This window comes from Pongo abelii, chromosome 10 (assembly GCF_028885655.2).
Source record: "Pongo abelii isolate AG06213 chromosome 10, NHGRI_mPonAbe1-v2.0_pri, whole genome shotgun sequence".
NCBI lineage: Eukaryota > Metazoa > Chordata > Mammalia > Primates > Hominidae > Pongo > Pongo abelii.
The window spans coordinates 128,775,552-128,794,119 of record NC_071995.2 but is presented as its reverse complement, the minus strand read 5'-3'; the positions used below and the strand labels follow the sequence as shown (position 1 = coordinate 128,794,119).

Here is an 18,568-nt window from a genome sequence, read left to right as displayed (position 1 = left end):
AGAGATCACCCCTGATCTGACTGCCATGGGAATCTCTGCTCTTTAAATACACAATAGGCTTGAGACCCACCCATTTTTAGAGTCTTTACAAATAATTGGTTGTGCATTGTTTTTTTTTTTTTTTTTTTGACAGGGTCTTGCTCTGTTACCCAGGCTGGAGTGCAGTGGTGCGATCTCAGCTCACTTCAGCCTCAACCTACCAGGCTCAAGCAATCCTCCCACTTCAGCCTTATGAGCAGCTGTGACTACAGGCATGCATCACCAAGCCCAGCTAATTTTTGTATTTTTTGCAAAGACAGGGTTTCGCCATGTTGCCCAGGCTGGTCTCAAACTCCTGGGCTCAAGTGATCTGCCCGCCTCGGCCTCCCAAAGTGCTGGTATTACAGGTGTGAGCCACTGTGCCTAGCCTTGCTTGTGTATTTCTATGGATAAAAATATATACACTCAGCAAATAAAATAAAACTTGTATACTCTTCTGCATCCTCTCCTCCCCTCCCCAGACCCTAGAAGTAACAGCTATTAGGAGTTTGGCACAGTGTTTTTCAGGCTTTACACATTTGCATAAGGCTCTTGTGTGAGGTTGTGCAGGTTGTGGGTGGCATGACATCAGTTGATGACTTCCACATAAACAGGGGCTGCAAGCTGCAGCTTGAGGGTCAAGCCCAGCCTGCTGCCTGTTCTGGTATGTTCTGTGAGTTTAAAAGTCTTTACATTTTTTAAATGGTCAAAAATTCAAAATAAGGTTTTACAATGTGAAAATTGCACAAAATTCCAATGATGGTGGCCAAACACAAAGTTTTATTAAAATACAGCCATACTCATACATTGGTGGTAGAACTGAGTAGTTGTGGCAAAGACCCTGTGGCTCACAAAGCCTAAAATATTGACTCTCTGGCCCTTTATGGAAAGTTTGCTGGCCCCTGACATAGACTGTGTTGCAGGCGTCTCCCTTGGAGTTTTGCAGTGTGCAGCATGCACTGCTGTAGGGAAGCAGTGCTGTGAACATGGGTACACACATCACTTAAAAATAAAACAGTGTTAATGTGCTGTAATTCATTTTACTACTGCTAACACTTTGGTTGCCTTGAATTTTTCACTATTACAAATCATGCTGCAGTAAACATTCTTGTACTTTTGTACAGCCCTTTGCATGTCACTACAGTTCCAATTATCTCTAACCGAGAGCAGTGTTAATGCTGGCGTGTGTACAATTTAATCAACAATGTGGCAACTTGTGGTAAATGAACAATTTTTCAATTTAATATTTATTATAGTAGCCTGCGATAAGGAAATCTGTTCTGACTGGTTTAAAAGAGTCTCTGTAATGAGCTAGGAGATTTTAAAATTCTAAATGTGAAAAGCAAGTCAACTGATTTCCAAATAATTGGGAAACTATTCAGCATAAAGAAAATGTAGCTTTTCATGTGCTCGGATTAGCTGTATATGCAAATTTGATGCTGATTAACTTTCTAGAAGTCAGTTTTCCCTACGGATAAGAACATCTACCTGGCTATATCTGTGCTAGATATTTGGAGAGAAGCATTCAGAATGAAAGCTATATTTTCTGAGCTAGTATTTGCATGAATATTGAGATGTCGTTCCCTTTTTGAAGTAAATATTGACCTCAGTTTCACCTTTATTTCTGTGTTCTGATCAACACACACCAATAACTGCTGATGACTGGGTGTTCATCCTGGTGGAATCTGCTGGAACCAATAAAAAATGCCTGGCTGCTGTTATTTTTGGTAAGCTTTTTCTTTCAAAAGAATCTAATATCTGAGAAAAGTATTTATTTTGTGTCCTCACATGGAAAAGTCCCCAGTGTGTGTGGCATTGCATAAATATGAATAAATCATCGTTGGTAACAAAAGCATTTGTGCTAAACATGTAGCCTTAGCTTGTCCTCTCACTGGAAGATGCTGATGGATTTGCAGAAAGGTTCCTGATTGAATGATGCCGATTACTGATCTTTATTCAACTCTGGGAAGTATGGTAGAAAACGTCCTGATTCCTATAGAAGACATATGTATAAAATACCCTGTCCATACCTAGACCCCTGCAAGCAAACAAACCAAAGCAAGATAATGTTAACAACTACAGGAACCAACCCTCACCCACCCTGAGGCCCTTGAAGTGTGCATTGTCTACTTAGAGGAATCTTGATGTCGCCTTTGCTGACATTTTTGCCCCACCCACATCCCCTTAACATGTTTCATCTTTGCATGGCCAAGTTTCCCATGAACGTGGAACTAAGTGCCTGGTGCACATCCTCCCTGGGGGCAGGCCTGACCCCAGTCAAAGACACATTTATTAAAGGGCTCAGGGTTGAATTATGACTTGGCGGCCCTGTGGAGTGTTCTCCACCCAGAACTGGAAAGAACTCCCATAGCTCCTTCCTCCTGTCTGTGAGTGACGTGTTCCTCATCCTTCCAGATTGGAGCTTTGCAAAAATCAATGTGAGCACAGGAGACATAGAGGAGAGAGAGAGAGAGACATAGAGGAGAGAGAGAGAGAGACATAGAGAAAGAGAGAGAGAGAGAGAGAGATCCACCACTTCTTTCAGACTTGGGCCTTTCGCTTCCTCAGCTCTCACACAAAATACCTTAAGAAAGAAACTAAGTCTAGGATCATAGTTTTCAAATCTACAAATATATGGGAATTCCACATTTCAGTGGAGGCTCTTACCAAATGGAAGACTATTGCTATATGCGTGAGCATTTTTCTCTTGCTGTTAAGAACTTATGCAAATATCCCCATCCATTTGACAAGACGGGCAGGGTGAGGTGGTGTGGAATAGTGGGAAGCCCCTGGGTATATTCAGGGGTCACGCAGCACCGAGACAAAACCTCAGCTCTGGTATTTATTATTGTTTAATCTGAACATTTTCTGATTCAACTCCCTTATCTGTGTAATTGTGTATACTGATATCATAATTTATAGGACTATTGCAAGATTCAGAGGAGAGAATGTGGATGCAATGGCTACTGCATTGCCTGGCAGGGAACTGGCCTCAGTAAAGCTCAGTTCCTTCCCTGCAGTTTCTCTCCCCTGCTTTTCTCACCAGCAACAGTCACAGAGTGACCAGTTAGCTTTTGTAAATGATGAAGCCAAAACCCTTCTTTGGTGGGAGTGTCAATGGTATTGTAATTTAATAATTATGTGGTATAAATAGTCATCATCTATAGCTGTGTTCACATAACTCTAGTAGATTCAAATTCAATTATTATATATAAAGGAATTCGATTTTTGTGAAGTCAGAGCAAACGGCATCTCAAGGCTTTTATTTTCAGTTTTGGATTGATGACTCAAACTAAGGGGGGAGATTTGCTTTTTCCCCTAGAAAAACAAGTATGGTTTATGCTTGTATTTTTTGGTATTTAGGCATATATTTTAGAAAACCTTGCTTATATTCTTTAAAATGTTTTAAAAAGCAGCATATTTATATATAGAGATGTCAAAATGGGATACACTTGGGTTTGGGAAATGAAAATTGATTAAACATGACTAGACCACTATTGAAGCTCTGAGATGTCCCTTTGTAAAAGTGGAGACTGGAAAACCAGAGACGCTTAAGGTCTGACTGCTTGCATTATAAACTCCTGTCTGTGACCACATAGAACATGTTTTTCTCTGGAACATTTCTCCTTAATTACTAAGCCCCTACTCCAGTCTTGGGAGTGAATAAATATTCCAGCCTTAAAATGATAATTTGCAATTATACGAGAGGCAGCAAGGGAAATAAACTTGGCTGGGATGAGGCAAGAGGATGTGAACAGGAACAGTGGGATGAAGTTGAGGGAAGCAAAGAGGAAGATGAGTAGGACAGACAGTGGTGATAGAAGAATTCACTTCTTCACGTGGATGTCCTCCCACTTTAAGGATGTATTGACTCACGTGTGCTGATGGGACCTGAACATCTCATTGGTTTCAACTCAAGATACTCTAAGAATCAATCTTTGGGAGAAATTAAAATGATCCCTCAAAATTATTTTGAATTTTCATGAAATTGAGAAACAGGAGAAATTAAAGTAACTCATCAAAAAGACAAACCCGGTGAAAAGACCAAAGTGCCCACATTTTCCTAAACAGAAAATATCTAATTTGCGAATGACTGTCCTACACCTCTACCCAGTACAGGATAGTCCTTGCTAAGAGTCATGTAGACTATTTTACCTTCTTGATATAATTTTCTACTTTTTCCCCATTGGAAAACGTGTCTTTTTGATGTTCAGATTTTTTAAGTGCTAGGACCAACTTACTCAAACAAGACATTTTTATCTTAAGACTAAGCTGAAGCATTCCGGTACTGGGAGACAGTTCTTGTTATCTATCAAAGAACAAAAATTGTCACTTCTGTGTCCCAATTCCTTCATGCTTCATTTCAGGACAGATCCTTTAGGGACCATATGCACTTGAAATCTTTACAGAATCGCTGTGATGATTTCTAAAGGAACCATTAGGAAACGATTTTTGAGTGTTTTATTGGCAAAAAAATGCAATTACTTTTGCACCAACCTAATAGATGTCAGATACAAAGGACGCACCCTTGGTTCAGAGAGGAAATCCTGCTGGAAGAAATCACAATGCTCAGCATCCAGAGGGGAGTCAACTCTTACTTATTGGAGTTAATTGAACAGATCAATCAACACATTATACAAAGTCATTGCTAAACTACAACTTACATAGAGTGCTTTTAATTTGAGCAGACACACCCCCATTTCAAGTTCTTGGAGCCGATGAGCTCAGCTGTGTTATTCTGCTTGGAGTCCCTAACGTTATTGCAGGCAGGTGGTGGCTGTGGCTGGGGTCCTCTGAAGGCTGCCCCATGCACGTCTGGTAGCTCCTCCCGTGGCGACCTTGGGATTCCGCACTGCGTGATAGTTTTAGGGTTGTCACACTTCTTGCACGACATCTTTTTTTTTCCAGGGCAAGTATTCCAAAAGACAGGAAGTGGAAGCTGCCAGTCTCTAAGGCTTAAGCCAGGAGACCAGCAGAATGTCACCTCAGTCCGTTCTGCAGGGAGGTCAAAGCGGTCATAGAGCAAGGACGTAGACCTCACTCCTGGATTAGAGGAGTGTCAGGTATCTGTACTCCACTACAGAAGAGAAATGCAGTCAGTGTTCCTAATATTCAGAAACGCCTTTGGAGCTGATGCCTCTGCTGATTTTAAGCGTGGCCAAGGGTGAACAGAGCTGACCAGAGCCGTTGGAAGCCCCTCCGACCTGGGAAGACTAAAATTGAAGTTCAAGGCTACCATAGCAGCCAAGACTGAGGGTAAAAACCTGGAGAAGGGGAAAAAGCCTCGGAATGATTCCAGCGTTTTGCACCACTGTTTCTCTTGAAGCATTTCCAATTAATCACAGCAGACAAAAGGCTGGGGAATTGAACAGAAAGTGCCAGCAAAGAGGCTGAGGAGGTAAGCAACAGCTCATAATAACGTTGACCTAGAGAGACAAAAATGAAGTTCAGGACCTGCCCAGGAGGATGGGCCGGTCAACATCCGGGCTCTTGGTTGCAATTGCGAAACAGCCAGAAGCCAGGAACACAAGTGAACCAGAAATAGATTAATCCTCACTGAAACTCAACATCTGCTTTGAAATAGTTCAAACACAGGCTGGATTAAGAATCTCTCCTCTTACTCTAATTGCCTGCTTGCAACAAAATAAATTCTCTCTGGGGTAAATTAACGTAATCTACAATATTTATAATTTTTTGTAATACATTGTCTGGTGTCCAGTGGAAAAGTTTCCCAGGCATACAAGAAACTAAGGCCAAGGGAAAGGGGGCAGAAATCGACTCATGGATGAACCATATACTGGAATTTTCATAGTGGATTTAAAAATAACTATAATAAATCAATAAAAGGAAACATGACAAGATTAGCAGGAAATTAAAATATATGCAAAGAATCAAATAAAAATTCTAGAACTGAATAATAGAATAACCAAAATTAAAAATATAATACTTTGGCTTAAGAGAATATTAGAATGAGTGAACTGGAATACAGGTCAGGAGAAAATATTCTGAAGAGCAAATATGAAAGAGAGAAACAGAGAATTTTCCAAAGCTAGTGAGCAACATCAAGCCACAGATTCAAGAAGTGATACGATGTCCAACCATAAAGGAAATCACACCTGGGTATATCATAATGGATTTGCTAAGAAGAGGAAAATAACAATTAACTTATAAGAAGCAACAATAAGATTAAAGTTGACTTTTCAACAGAAATAATGACATTCAGAAGACAATGGAGTGATGTGTTTAAGACGAAGAGAACCCAAGGACCTAGAATTCTATATGTAGAAAATATATTCTTCAAAAATGAAGACTAAATAATAGTATTTTTGAAAAACCAACCAGAAAGACTTTGATGTAGTCAGCCTTCAGTGAAAGAGATGCTAAAGGCATTTTCAAACAGAAGGAAAACCAGCTCTAAGAAAGCATGCAAATGCAGGAGTGAAGGAAAGGCCGTGATAAGTGCATGGGTAATTAAATGAAAATTGATCACACAGAGTAATAATTAGATAAACTTAGGTCAGTTTGAGGTAGGAGGTGAGACTTGACTCCAGAAGTGGGGCTTGGGCTCTGGACCAGATTGAAGACTACCTGAAACAGGGACAAGGCAAAAGCACCTCCCCATAAGAAACGCCCACCAGTCCATGTCGGTTTATCATTGCCATGGTAACACCCAGAAGCTGCCACCCCTTTCCATGGCAACGACCCAATGACCTGGAAGTTACTACTCTATTTCTAGAAATTTCTACATAACTTGCCCCTTAATTTGCATGTAATTAAAAGTGGGTATCAATACGACTGCAGAGCTGCCTCTGAGTTGCTGCTCTGGGCGCACGGCCTGTGGAGCAGCCCTGCTCTGCAAGGGGCAGGACCTCTGCTGCTGCTGTTCACTGCTGCTTCGGTAAAAGCTACCACCGGCTCACCCTTGAATTCTTTTCTTGGCAATGCCAAGAACCCTCCTGGGTTAAGCCCCAATTTTGGGGCTCACCTGCCCTGCGTCAATTTGATTTGAATTTTACTAGATACTGTTTATAATACAGTGATTTTGCTTTGAGAATCACTTTAATTTGGGTTAAATCTAATATGAACTTGTAATGAAATTTTGAGACAGACCTTACCAGTGGGGCAGCTGAGGGGCTTTAATAGGATAATATTTAAACACAGTCAGTACCTCTAGAATTTCCATGTAGTAAGAGAAAGAGCAAGTATAGTATTGCAAGCGTGACCCTTCCCGTCTCAGACGTGTTTCATTCCCCAAAAAGGTTGTGAATGGTTTTGTTGTTATTTATTTCTGACTAATGTAAAATATGTTGCTCTTGATACCTCTAAAACAGCAGCACAAAGAAAGACATTCAGGTTTTATCTGCATTTAGAAGTTCCTCTTAGGCTATAACATTTCTCAGGAACATAAATCTGCATTTAAACATTCGTATAGGGAAGTGTTGTTTTGATTATTAGTTATTCCTGGGATATTAGCCACAAAACAGATTTACTTGGTATGTGTATTTTAAATATATGCATCCATACATATTAATTTCATGTTTATTTCCCTTGAGTACATATATTTTTCTTCTAGATATTGAAATAAAATGAATAAGGAAAGTACCTGATCTCACCAGTTCTCTGTATACCAAAAGGTAAACTCGTTTTGAAAACACAGGGTAAGGTAGTACTTTAATTATTTTACCAGCTAGCTCCATGGGAGTTTGTTTGATCTCATTGCACTTGCCTCAGAGGTAAAGGAAGTAGAAATGTCCGCTGATTATAGAGCATAATCATCACCAGATGTTTTGAAATCCCTCCTGTCTCATGAATAGATGACTCTATCCTTCCTTCAAATGGATGGTGCTGAGTGTGACCTCCACCACTCCAAGCCAAAATGGAAAGTGGATTTTATGACTCAAAATCCTATTGTTATTAGCTCATTAAGGACTGTGATTCAGCCCCTTGACAATGCAAAAGATGAGTTCTGGGACCATATAAGGGAGAGGTTATGATTCTGTTGGAACTGAAAGCATTGATTTCACTACTGTGGCCTTAAGACACCTGCTTATACTGAAGACATTTCTCCAAGCACAGCGTTGTTCTTCTCATTATTTAGAGGTGCATAAGGGCTCACAGGCTTTGCTCAGAAAGTCTAGCACTGCAAGATTTTCTTTTAAACCCGATGAGCTTTGTCTGTTCAGATGAACATCAGTGAAATTGCTGGACCCTTTAATAGTGACGAATAATCTCCCTAAACATTGAGATTACATTTGTGTTGGCAAGATACACTATGAGAGATATGGGGAATCTGGAGAGTAGAGGGGGTAGGCGTGAGACCTCATCTCACACACACTGCAGGTGAAATGCCTACCTGGCAGAGTGACTTGCAGGCTCACCTCTTCTTCAGATTATATGCTTCTCATGCAAGCTCTCTCTCCTTCCCCCTTCCCTCAGTTTTTTCAAGCTTGTAAAGATGAATTGGCATAAGTTATTGTATGTCATTAAAAATAAGATGTCATTCATAAGATTTATCCCCTCTTCAGACGTGTTGAAATACGCAGGCTAGAATTGACCCAGTGTAAGAATGCCTCTTCCATGGCACTTCATAAGTTCTTTTTATTTGTTGGTTTCCAGGCTGGAGTGCAGTGGCTTGATCATGGTTCACTGCAGCCTCGACCTCCTGGGCTCAAATGATCTTCCTGCCTCAGCCTCCCATGTAGCTGTAACTACAGGCACACACCATCACGCCCAACTAATTAAAAAAAAATTTTTTTTTAATTTTTGTAGAGACAGGGTCTTACTATATTGCCCAGGCTGGCCCTGAACTCCTGGGCTCAAGCAATCCTCTCACCTCGGCCTCTGAAGGCGCTGGAATTGTAAGCATGAGCCATCATGCCTGGCCACTTGGTAAGTTCTGATAGGTTCAGGGAGAGGTCAGTTAGATGGTAGTGAAAGTGTCTTTCAACATCTATTTTGTTAGTGTGTCAGTAGTAGTTTTTTGTGTAGCTGGTATTTTTTGTTGTTGTTGTTACAAATGTGATGTATTTGTATTATAGACTCTAATACTGCGAAGGTCCCTTCCTGCCTGTGTCCCTGTTTCCGCTCGTACAAGGTCAGCACCTCTTAAGATTGTTGGCTTATTTTTGTTTCTGCAGGTTATTTTGATCCTTTTCGTTTTTGATTGCATAAATAATCTGTCAATATCATTTAGCATGTAGTGGTTTTCAATAAATCATTTTTGCATTCTACATTCCATGTGTTTGATTTATGTCTTGTGATTCGATGCAATTATGATCACTTATGGGGTGGAATCATGTCATAAATTTGACATGTTCTATATGAGTAAGAATATAGTAAATATTTGACAACATATTTATAAACTCTAATATTTTAGATAGATTTATCTTCTAATTGAGGCTTTCTGAAAATTCTTAATCTATTATTTGGTCATATTCTTTTTTTATTAAAATTTTTTTTATTTTGGAAAACAGTCTTATATGGATTAGACACACTGGAGATTCTCCTTCAAAAAGTGGGTTCTATGGGTAAGTATAATGAAAAAAATACTGTTAGAGTTAAACAACATCTTAGAGGCAGTACTATTTACATAATATACTATATTCATAACATTGTCAGAGATTTCCAAACTTAACTCATTTGTGTTTTACATTTTTTGCCATATCTGGAACCAACAGTACTATTATTTGCTGAATGTTCTCTTTTGTAATGAGACACTTTTTCAATAATAAAATATTTTATCATAAAATTTTACATAACTAATATAAGTGGAAAGCCAGGATTATTTATGAAAAATAGAGGCTAAAAATTGAACACAACAAAAGCAAACAGGATGACTCGTCTCTTAGTAGATACACAGAAATCTTGTGACCTCCAGAATAATGGCTGGTCCTGCTCTGTCTCCACTAAAAGGGGAGATCGGCAATGCTAGGGGAAATTAAAGATACACCAGCAGGAAGCAGAAATCTCTCCCTTGCCTGAAATCTCAGCTCTTTGGGAGGTCAAGGCTGGAGGATCGCTTGAGCCCAGGAGTTCTAGACCCGCCTGGGCAACATGGTGAGACCCTATCTCTGCAGAAAATTAAAAAATAAGCTGGGCGTGGTGTCATGTGCCTGTAGTCCCAGCTCCTCAGGAGTCTGAGGCAGGAGGACCGCTTGAGCCCAGGAGGCTGAGGCTGCAGTGAGATAAGATCACACTACTGCTCTCCAGCCTGGGAAACAGAGCAGGACTCTATCTCAAAACAAAAAATAAAACAAAACCAAAAAAAAGAAATATTTCTGCCTCAATGACATCAGTAGGATTGGCAAGACATCGGAAAGAGAATAATTTCTTCACAGAATGACCCAGTCCTATTGAATGCCAGCTTTTAAACCACCTGAAATCTCTGTGTCTATCCCCAGGGGTCTCCATCACTTTGGGAAAATGAGATGTTGCAATTGTGGAGTCAGACATCCAGGTTAAAACACATGAGTGCTGGCCGGGCACGGTGGCTCACGCCTGTAATCCCAGCACTTTGGGAGGCCGAGGCAGGTGGATCACAAGGTTCGCAGATCAAGACCATCCTGGCTAACAAGGTGAAACCCCATCTCTACTAAAAATACAAAAAAAAAAAAAATTAGCTGGGCGTGGTGGCGGGCGCCTGTAGTCCCAGCTACTGGGGAGGCTGAGGCAGGAGAATGGCGTGAACCCGGGAGGCGGAGCTTGCAGTGAGCCGAGATCGTGCCACTGCACTCCAGCCTGGGGGACAGAGCGAGACTCCGTCTCAAAAAAAAAAAACAAAAAACAAAAAACCCACGAGTGCTTAGAGCAGGGGCTGGCTCTTAGGAGGTGCTCAACGAATATCAGCCATTACTATTATTGCTTAATTTTCTTATATATTTATTTTATTTTTATTAAAAGGACTAGAACCCATTTATTCAGTAGACTATTCCTGAGTTGATTGCTTTGGTATTTTGAGGAAAAGAGAGGACATTCTCATTTAAATACAATTAATATTTTAGCAGTGACGCATTCACCTTCACAACTTCATCGCTGAGTTCTCCATCTGTGCCTCTCGCTTTGCAAAACATCACTTTGCCTATTAGAAAAAGAGAACTTAGGGCAAAAGTTTAAGAAGGAGTTTAAATGAACATCGCAAGTAATATTAACATTTCAGTGCACCTCATTACTATTACGGAGGGAAGAAGGAAATACAGAAGCTAAAATTAACACACTCTTGGCAGAAGTTCATGGCTTTGAGGAAAAGTTTTTTTCTGAGCAGCCCTGGGACCAAGGGTTGATTAAACTGGGATTTCATCATGTCTCAGCCCCGAATGAATGAAATAAAAACTCATTCAATCTAATTAGACAATCTTACGAGGGCTTGGAAGCAACCACCTATGGCAATTTCTTTTTTTTTTTCTTTTTTAATCTTAGAAATAGATTTTTTTAGAATTATATGAATCTTTTCTTTCTTCCTTTTGAGATTTGATACTCTCCAAGGGGGAAAAGGATAGTACAGAGCACGTTGAAAACTTTTGGTAACTACATTGTTGAGACTTTAAAAAAGTAGAATTACGTATATACACGGGTGTGTGCATATGTCAAATATAGTATTTAATATGTAATGTGTTAACTGTGCGCGTTTATGCATCCGCAGTGCCAAAATTTGATTCTTTTTACATTTTATTGTGATAAAGTTGAATACACTTAATCTATACTCTGCTATAGGCTCCCCCAGTTCTGTAACCAAACAGCACACTCAGCTAATGATTTTTCTTAAATTTAGTCATCAGTGACAATAACAATTCTAGGTGATAATTATTAAGCATTTCATGCTTTCCTTATTAAGCTTTTAATGCTGTATTTATTAAGCATTAAGCAACCATTGCATTCGAGTATTGTCTTATTTAATTGTTACAAATCCCATGAGGCGGGGGCCCTTGTTCGATGTTTGAGGATGAGGAACTGAGGTGCTAGTGGCCTCAGAAGCTCGCTGGTGTTGCCCAGGCTGCCAGGGTCGGGCTGGAACACAGTCTGGAGTTGGCCTGGGGAGCTGGCAGCCGCACTGGGAGCCGCCCTGCTGGAGGAAGGCCTGAGGGCAGGCTGTGCAGCCCTTGCGCTGGCCTTTTTACTTTCTGTGTGTGCATTCTCGGAGACATAAAAAATAGATACATAAATATTTTTTTAAATTATAGAAAATCAAAACTAAAACATATTTTATTTTTCTCTAATTAGAATTCATTTCATGGATTGAAGTTGGAGAATTTTTGTATTTTAATTTCCGGGGAACCATTTACTGAGAGCTTACAATGAAGGGCCGCCGGACGTGTGCTCAAATGAAGGAATTTAACCCTGGGTGCCAGGGACTTGGCATAGGTACTTTCGTGAATCCTCAGACAGGCTGGGAGGGGCATCCTCCAGGCCACAGTGGGGGAGGGGCCTGAAGCTCTGTTGGGGGTCAGTGCCCAAGGTCACTGGAGAGCCCGGCAGATGTGCTCCATGCCTCAGCTGACACCTTTCACCACACCAGGTGTGTTCTGCAGAGGAAGAAGAGCCTCCGGGAGCGGCGGTCTCTCACCCAGGGTGTGTACAAGGAAAATAGAGCTTTGATTTATATGTAATTTACATTTTATCCTAAACACTTAAAAAATTGAGGTTATATTTTGTAATGCACATAATATATTAGTACATTCATGGGTGTAATAATACACATATTTAGGGGGCGTATTAAAATAGTTTTTACTGATCAGGGGTACATTTGAGTTTAGCAATGAGGAGTGTAGATGCCAAGGAGTGACACACTGCATGAACCCTGTGGGAATCAGACACTCACGGACGTTCTGTGTGGGAGCTGGGTTTGATCAGTGCTCACGTCACCTCCCAGTCACCGCAGGCTTGGCTCTGCAGCGGGCGATGGCCTCAGACATAACTGCACAGTACCCACCTGGTTCCTTTGGGTCTCGATCGCCTCTGTTGAAGCTCCTATTCTCTTTCTCTTCAGGTCTTCCAAGTGACCTGCTATGGATTGGTTCAGTGTTTGTAGTGTTTTCAATAGTGTGCTATGATAGCTCTCCTTCTATTCATGTATGTTTTTAAAAATATGCTCAGTCTTTTTTTAAGGCATATTCCCAGAAGGGGAATTCCTGGGGCCAAAACTACCTATGTACTTTAAGAGTTTGAAGTTTAAGGCTGGGCACAGTGGCTCATGTCTATAATCCCAGCACTTTGGGAGGCTGAGGCAGGCGGATCTCCTGAGGTCAGGAGTTCAAGACTAGCCTGGCCAACATGGTGAAACCCTGTCTCTACTAAAAATACAAAAATTAGGGCCGGGTGCGGTGGCTCACACCTGTAATCCAGTACTTTGGGAGGCTGAGGCAGGCGGATCACAAGGTCAGGAGTTCGAGACCAGCTTGGCCAACATAGTGAAACCCCATTTTTACTAAAAATACAAAATAGCCAGGCATGGTGGCACACACCTGTAATCCCAGCTGCTCAGGAGGCTGAGGCAGAAGAATTGCTTGAAACCGGGAGGCGAAGGTTGCAGGGGCTGAGATCGCATCACTGCACTCTAGCCCAGGCGACAGTGCGAGATTTCATCTCAAAAAAAAAAAAAAATTAGCCAGGCGTGGTGGTAGACGCCTGTAATCCCAGCTACTTGGAAAGCTGAGGCAGGAGAATCACTTGAAACCGGTGGTGGAGGTTGCAGTGAGCTGAGATTGCACCACTGCACTCCAGTCTGGGCAACAGAGGGAGACTTTGTCTCAAAAAAAAAAGTTTTAAGTTTAAAAGTTCCTATTCTAAACTGACCTCCAAAAAATCACAGCAGTTTATACTGCTAAATGGAATATAGCAGTGTGTGGAATATCAGTTACGTTGTTCCCTTGCCAACAGTAAGTTTTATAATTAAGGGGGAAAAAGGAATATCTCATTAGTCTTTTAATTTGCTTGTCTTTGATTACTACTAGGTTAAATAGTGTTCTTGTTTGCCGCTGGCATTTTTTCTTTGGAGAATCACTCTTTCCTATTCATATTCTATGAATACTATTTTTCAATGTTAGGGTATTTCTCTTTTTGATTACTTTCCAAGAGCTCTTTCTATATTTAAAGTAACACTTGATCATATATGGCACAAATATTTTTTACCCAGTTTAACCAACAGTTACAGAGCCACATCTGTGTTAAGCCTGTCTTTTCTTACTCCTCTTTCTTTGGATTCAGTGGAAGGGGGTTGGGCAATCTAAAATTTAAGTAACTAAGGAATCAGATCTAGGGAAAAGTGCAATGCCTGAACTGGCCGTTCTGACAGACAAAGTTTTATAAATGTTTTGTCTGTCTCTTTCCAGATAAGGAACCATTGCATTCTCTCAAATTGCATCTAGACCATAAATGCAGTCTTTCAGATTTTTAGGAAGAGAATTGGAAAACGCTTTCTACTCTAGAGCATACCTTGGGCAGTCCTTTTTCCTTCGTCATACCTGGGTTGATGAGTGATTTAGGAAAGACAGTGTGGACATTCTGAGTTAATAGCAGCTCACCCATGGCTTTTAATCCTGATTTATGGTCATCCTTTAAAAAGACCAGGAATCCAGTGTAGCAGTTTCTGTAATGGAGAGAGCAACTGCTCCTGAAAAGCACGTTGAATGATCAAATTTTATTGGTGCATGAAAACGTCAGAGGTGAATATCGTTGTTTGGTGGGGCAGCTATTTAAGCTCAGGTCTGGGCAATTGCTTTATTCTTGTCTGAAGAGAGAAAGAAAAAAATAGATGTTTTGGATTACATTTTGTGTGTAATTATATATGACAGATGTATTAAATTAGCCATTCCAGGGTTTTTAGAAATCTGCCTCCTACTATAAATTTTATTTGACTTTTTCATTTGCAGGTGGCACGAAACCATTTCATGTATATTTCATTGGCTCCGGAGAGGCAGGAAGTCCAGGAACTGTTGTGATGTTGTAGCTCATTCATTCTGAGAGAGACATGGGTGTGTGGTTGGGGAGTAAATCATCTGCGTTTATGTTTTGGGTTAAAAATATTAACAGCAGATCAAAGACATTGAAAGCAAGCTTTTCATTTGTTGGGGGGAAAATCACTATTAGAAAGGTCTGAGCAAGTCTGGAGTGGGAATAAATTACTTCTCCTTGGTTTTCACCTTTTAAAGCATAAATGCTTCTATTTGGAGAAGTTGCCTCATTGAGGAAGATAAAGGTGCTATTCTTTTTTGTGTATGTGCGTGTTTTTTGTTTGTATTTTTACCTGCAACTGTAGAAAGTTTTAAAAAGCAATTGTTTGTAAAACTAGCAACTTAACAAAATTCATCTGGACGTGTGAATTTTGTACTAAGATCTTCAGTACAGGACTCTCTGCCTTGTAAATAGCACCGTGGACCTGTGTTTAGTTTTGGTATTTCCAGGCTTACTTCCCATGAAAAGGGAATATCCTTGAGAAGAAATTCTTTTAGGGAGATGTCAACAAAGAAAATTGTCACAAAATACTTTCCACAAACATGCGTATTTTAAATAATGCAAGCAGCATCTATAAAAAAATAATTACTAGACTTGGGTAGCATGTATGTTACTGCATGGATTACATACTTATTTCCGGAATACATTCCTTTAAGTGGCAGTGGTCACACACAGCGCTGTTTATTGACAACAAACATGTGTCATGGTTTCCGTTTCCTAGAGAGTGTCTTTGAACCTAATTCCTTTCTCCTGTAGGTTAAGAATAGATTTCTTTTTCATTTACATTTTCTTCTTTGCTTTGCAAAATTTGGAATCAATTAGAGGGATAGATTTGTTAATGATTGCCTTAATTAGTCTGTAAATGGCTATAGCTACAATGTGTTTTTTAACAAGCTGTCCAAATCTTTAAGTTTGTAGAGAAATAAGTACTGTACAATAATCGTTGCCTCAGACTGCTGGATTTTAGTAGCTGTGTGTGTAAATATCAACACACGCCTAGAGAGTCATTTTACTGCAGTAATTCATCTCTTTTTATCGTTTTGGGGGCCCTTTTTGTGATTTAATGATTCATGGGAGATGTTTATTTTATGCACACAGAAGGAAGGTATTGCCATTATGTTGTTATAGAAACACTACTTTTACTTCATAAAGAGTTAATGTATACATCTTTACATTTATGAAATGTAGCATATACTTGGGTAATATGACATTCTCTCAGTTAGTATTCGGGGGTACACACACACACACGCACACACACACACACACACTCTGCATTCCTGGAGACACAAGCAATCCACTTAGTTATCAGAATCGTTTAGTTAACAAACACCAATTGTGCTGATCATAGGAAACACTGCAGAGATACTGAGACTCAGCTGATGGAGGACTCTCTCTCTCTCTCTCATGTCTCAAGAGGATGCTGAAATCACAAGGTCTCAGCTCAAATGTCTGCAGAGGTCAGGGAGCACATTAGACTGGAGGATTAAGCAAGATGTGAAATGGTAGTTGGAGCAGACAGGGCTTTTTAAAGGATTTTTAAAGGATTGTAAGATCTAACCATCCTTCCTTTGAGAGGCTCCATCACAATCATATTAAACATGTGACATGCACTCACACTCCATATGAAACATGACTAACAGGTAAATATATAACCATTCAATGGCAATTGATGCATTGACACAGTTACATGAATTGGGAGTATTAGGATGTGCTGGGTACTGGGACATCCCAGGACTTAACAGAGTTGTATTTCTCATTTCAGTTATATGTTTAGTACAAGACAGTGGAGTCCTGCTGCTCAGGGAACAGGCTGATGGAAGCTTGAGCATCTGGGAGTTGCACCATCTGGCCCAGGAGGGCTCCACACCTTCCCATGGTGGGGAAGAGAGCTTCTAGAGGGTCAGATTCAAACTCTGAGGTGCTCCAGCAATGAAGGGGCTGGACTATTTCTGCTCAGAGTGAGTAGGAGCATAGCTGGTCCCAGGGACTCATCCCTGCAAGGCGTTGGGAAAATATGGGAAGGCACGTGAGTATTAGGTGTGCCACAGATGTCCCTGCCCTGTTAAATCACACAACTATACTATACATTTCAAGGATTTAGCATTTTTCCAACCAACATAATAATTTTTCATATTACAGTCTTTTTTGCACATGATTTTTTAAAACCTCATGCACAGGCTCGGTGTGGTAGCTCACGCCTGTAATCCCAGCACTTTGGGAGGCCGAGGCAGGTGGATCGTTTGAGGTCAGGAATTCGAGACTAGCCTGGACAACATGGTGAAACCTTGTCTCTACTAAAAATAAAAAAAATTAGCCGGGCATGGTGGCGCTTGTTTGTAATCCCAGCTACTTGAGGGGCTGAGGCAGGAGGATCGCTTGAACCTAAGAGGTCGAAGCTTCAGTGAGCCAAGATCACACCACTGCACTTCAGCCTGGATGACAAAGTAAGATCCTATCTCAAAACAAAAACAAAAATGAACCCCTCAAAACCCCAAAACCTCATGCACAGAAAATTGAGTTAACCTAACAGTTTGAGGACAGACTGTCGTTAACCCCAGCAAAGCCCTTTCCTTGCTGTATTTTCTACTTTTCTTGCATCTCCTTGCACTAGGGCCATTTCTCATCTCCCATGAGTGCCGATCCTAATGCCTTTGCTCTTGAGCCTCAAATATCCCGTGTCTTTATAAAATAAAGACAGATGGCCATGTGGGCATGTGTCCTAGTGCATACGGCTGATGTTACACTCTATCCTGGCTTCCTTTTTTACCTGCTTCATTCAGTAAGCATGAGTTTTCTAAGATCTGGGCACGTTGCTGTTTGTTCCTCCCACTTCTGTTCAATTCTCCGTAGTATCCATTTACCATCTTTATCAGTTCCTGTTCAGATACCAAAAAGCTCATAGGTTCCATCCACCATGTCCCAAGTTCCTGATGAATAAAACGGCCCAATGTGCAGCCTGTGGGGAATAAAGCATGTGGTTTCCACTTCAAAATGGTGAGATTCAGATGATTTTAAGACGCTGTGCTGGCCTGAGCCCTCTGTGGACGGGGTTCCATCTGTGGGTCTGCACTGTGAGCCCTGCCGCCTGATGCCTTCATCGTAGGAATCGTGCTCATCCTGAAACCGACTCAGGTCCTGCTGCTCACTGCCCAGGGGTCAGAACAGAAGCGAGGAGTGGTGGAAGGAAAGTGGCTTTTTTCCAGTGCTAGCAGCGGGGGCATGGTCAGGCTCATGTCCGTAAAAGACCATTCGTCTTTCAGGGCTGAATGAGGGGGTTTAGGAAGGAAAACTGTATGGGAGATATGCAGGAGTGGTATGGGGGGAAGGGGGTGGGGTGTAGGTCCATGTGCCCTGTTCCAATGGCTATCTTGAGAAATCGCCTGTCCGGAGGTTTGGTTGCCATCATCTTGATGCTGGCCCGATGGTGGTGGTGGACTAATTGTCCATAATTCTGTTTAAGCAGGAAGATTCTGCAGCTGGGTCTCGGGACTGGTTTGTTTCAAAACAAGCCCCTAGAATTTCTAAGCAAGTGCATACTTAGAGGAGCGAGCATAGCACATCTGAGTGCCTGGTGGAAAGGAGGGAAGTGAAGTCTTAAAATGCA

At 41.0% G+C, this 18,568-nt stretch overlaps 1 protein-coding gene and 1 long non-coding RNA gene across 3 annotated transcripts in view; both read left to right on the top strand.

Moving 5' to 3' along the window:
- TMEM132D (transmembrane protein 132D) overlaps positions 1 to 18,568 on the top strand; it is an 824,780-nt gene that overhangs the window by 50,280 nt on the left and 755,932 nt on the right. The gene's annotated exons all lie outside the window — the stretch shown is intronic.
- LOC129049278 (uncharacterized) lies at positions 682 to 11,389 on the top strand. The gene is made up of 3 exons (XR_008512255.1): positions 682 to 9,112; positions 9,492 to 9,545; positions 10,419 to 11,389. It is a non-coding gene; the product is annotated as an uncharacterized LOC129049278 (long non-coding RNA).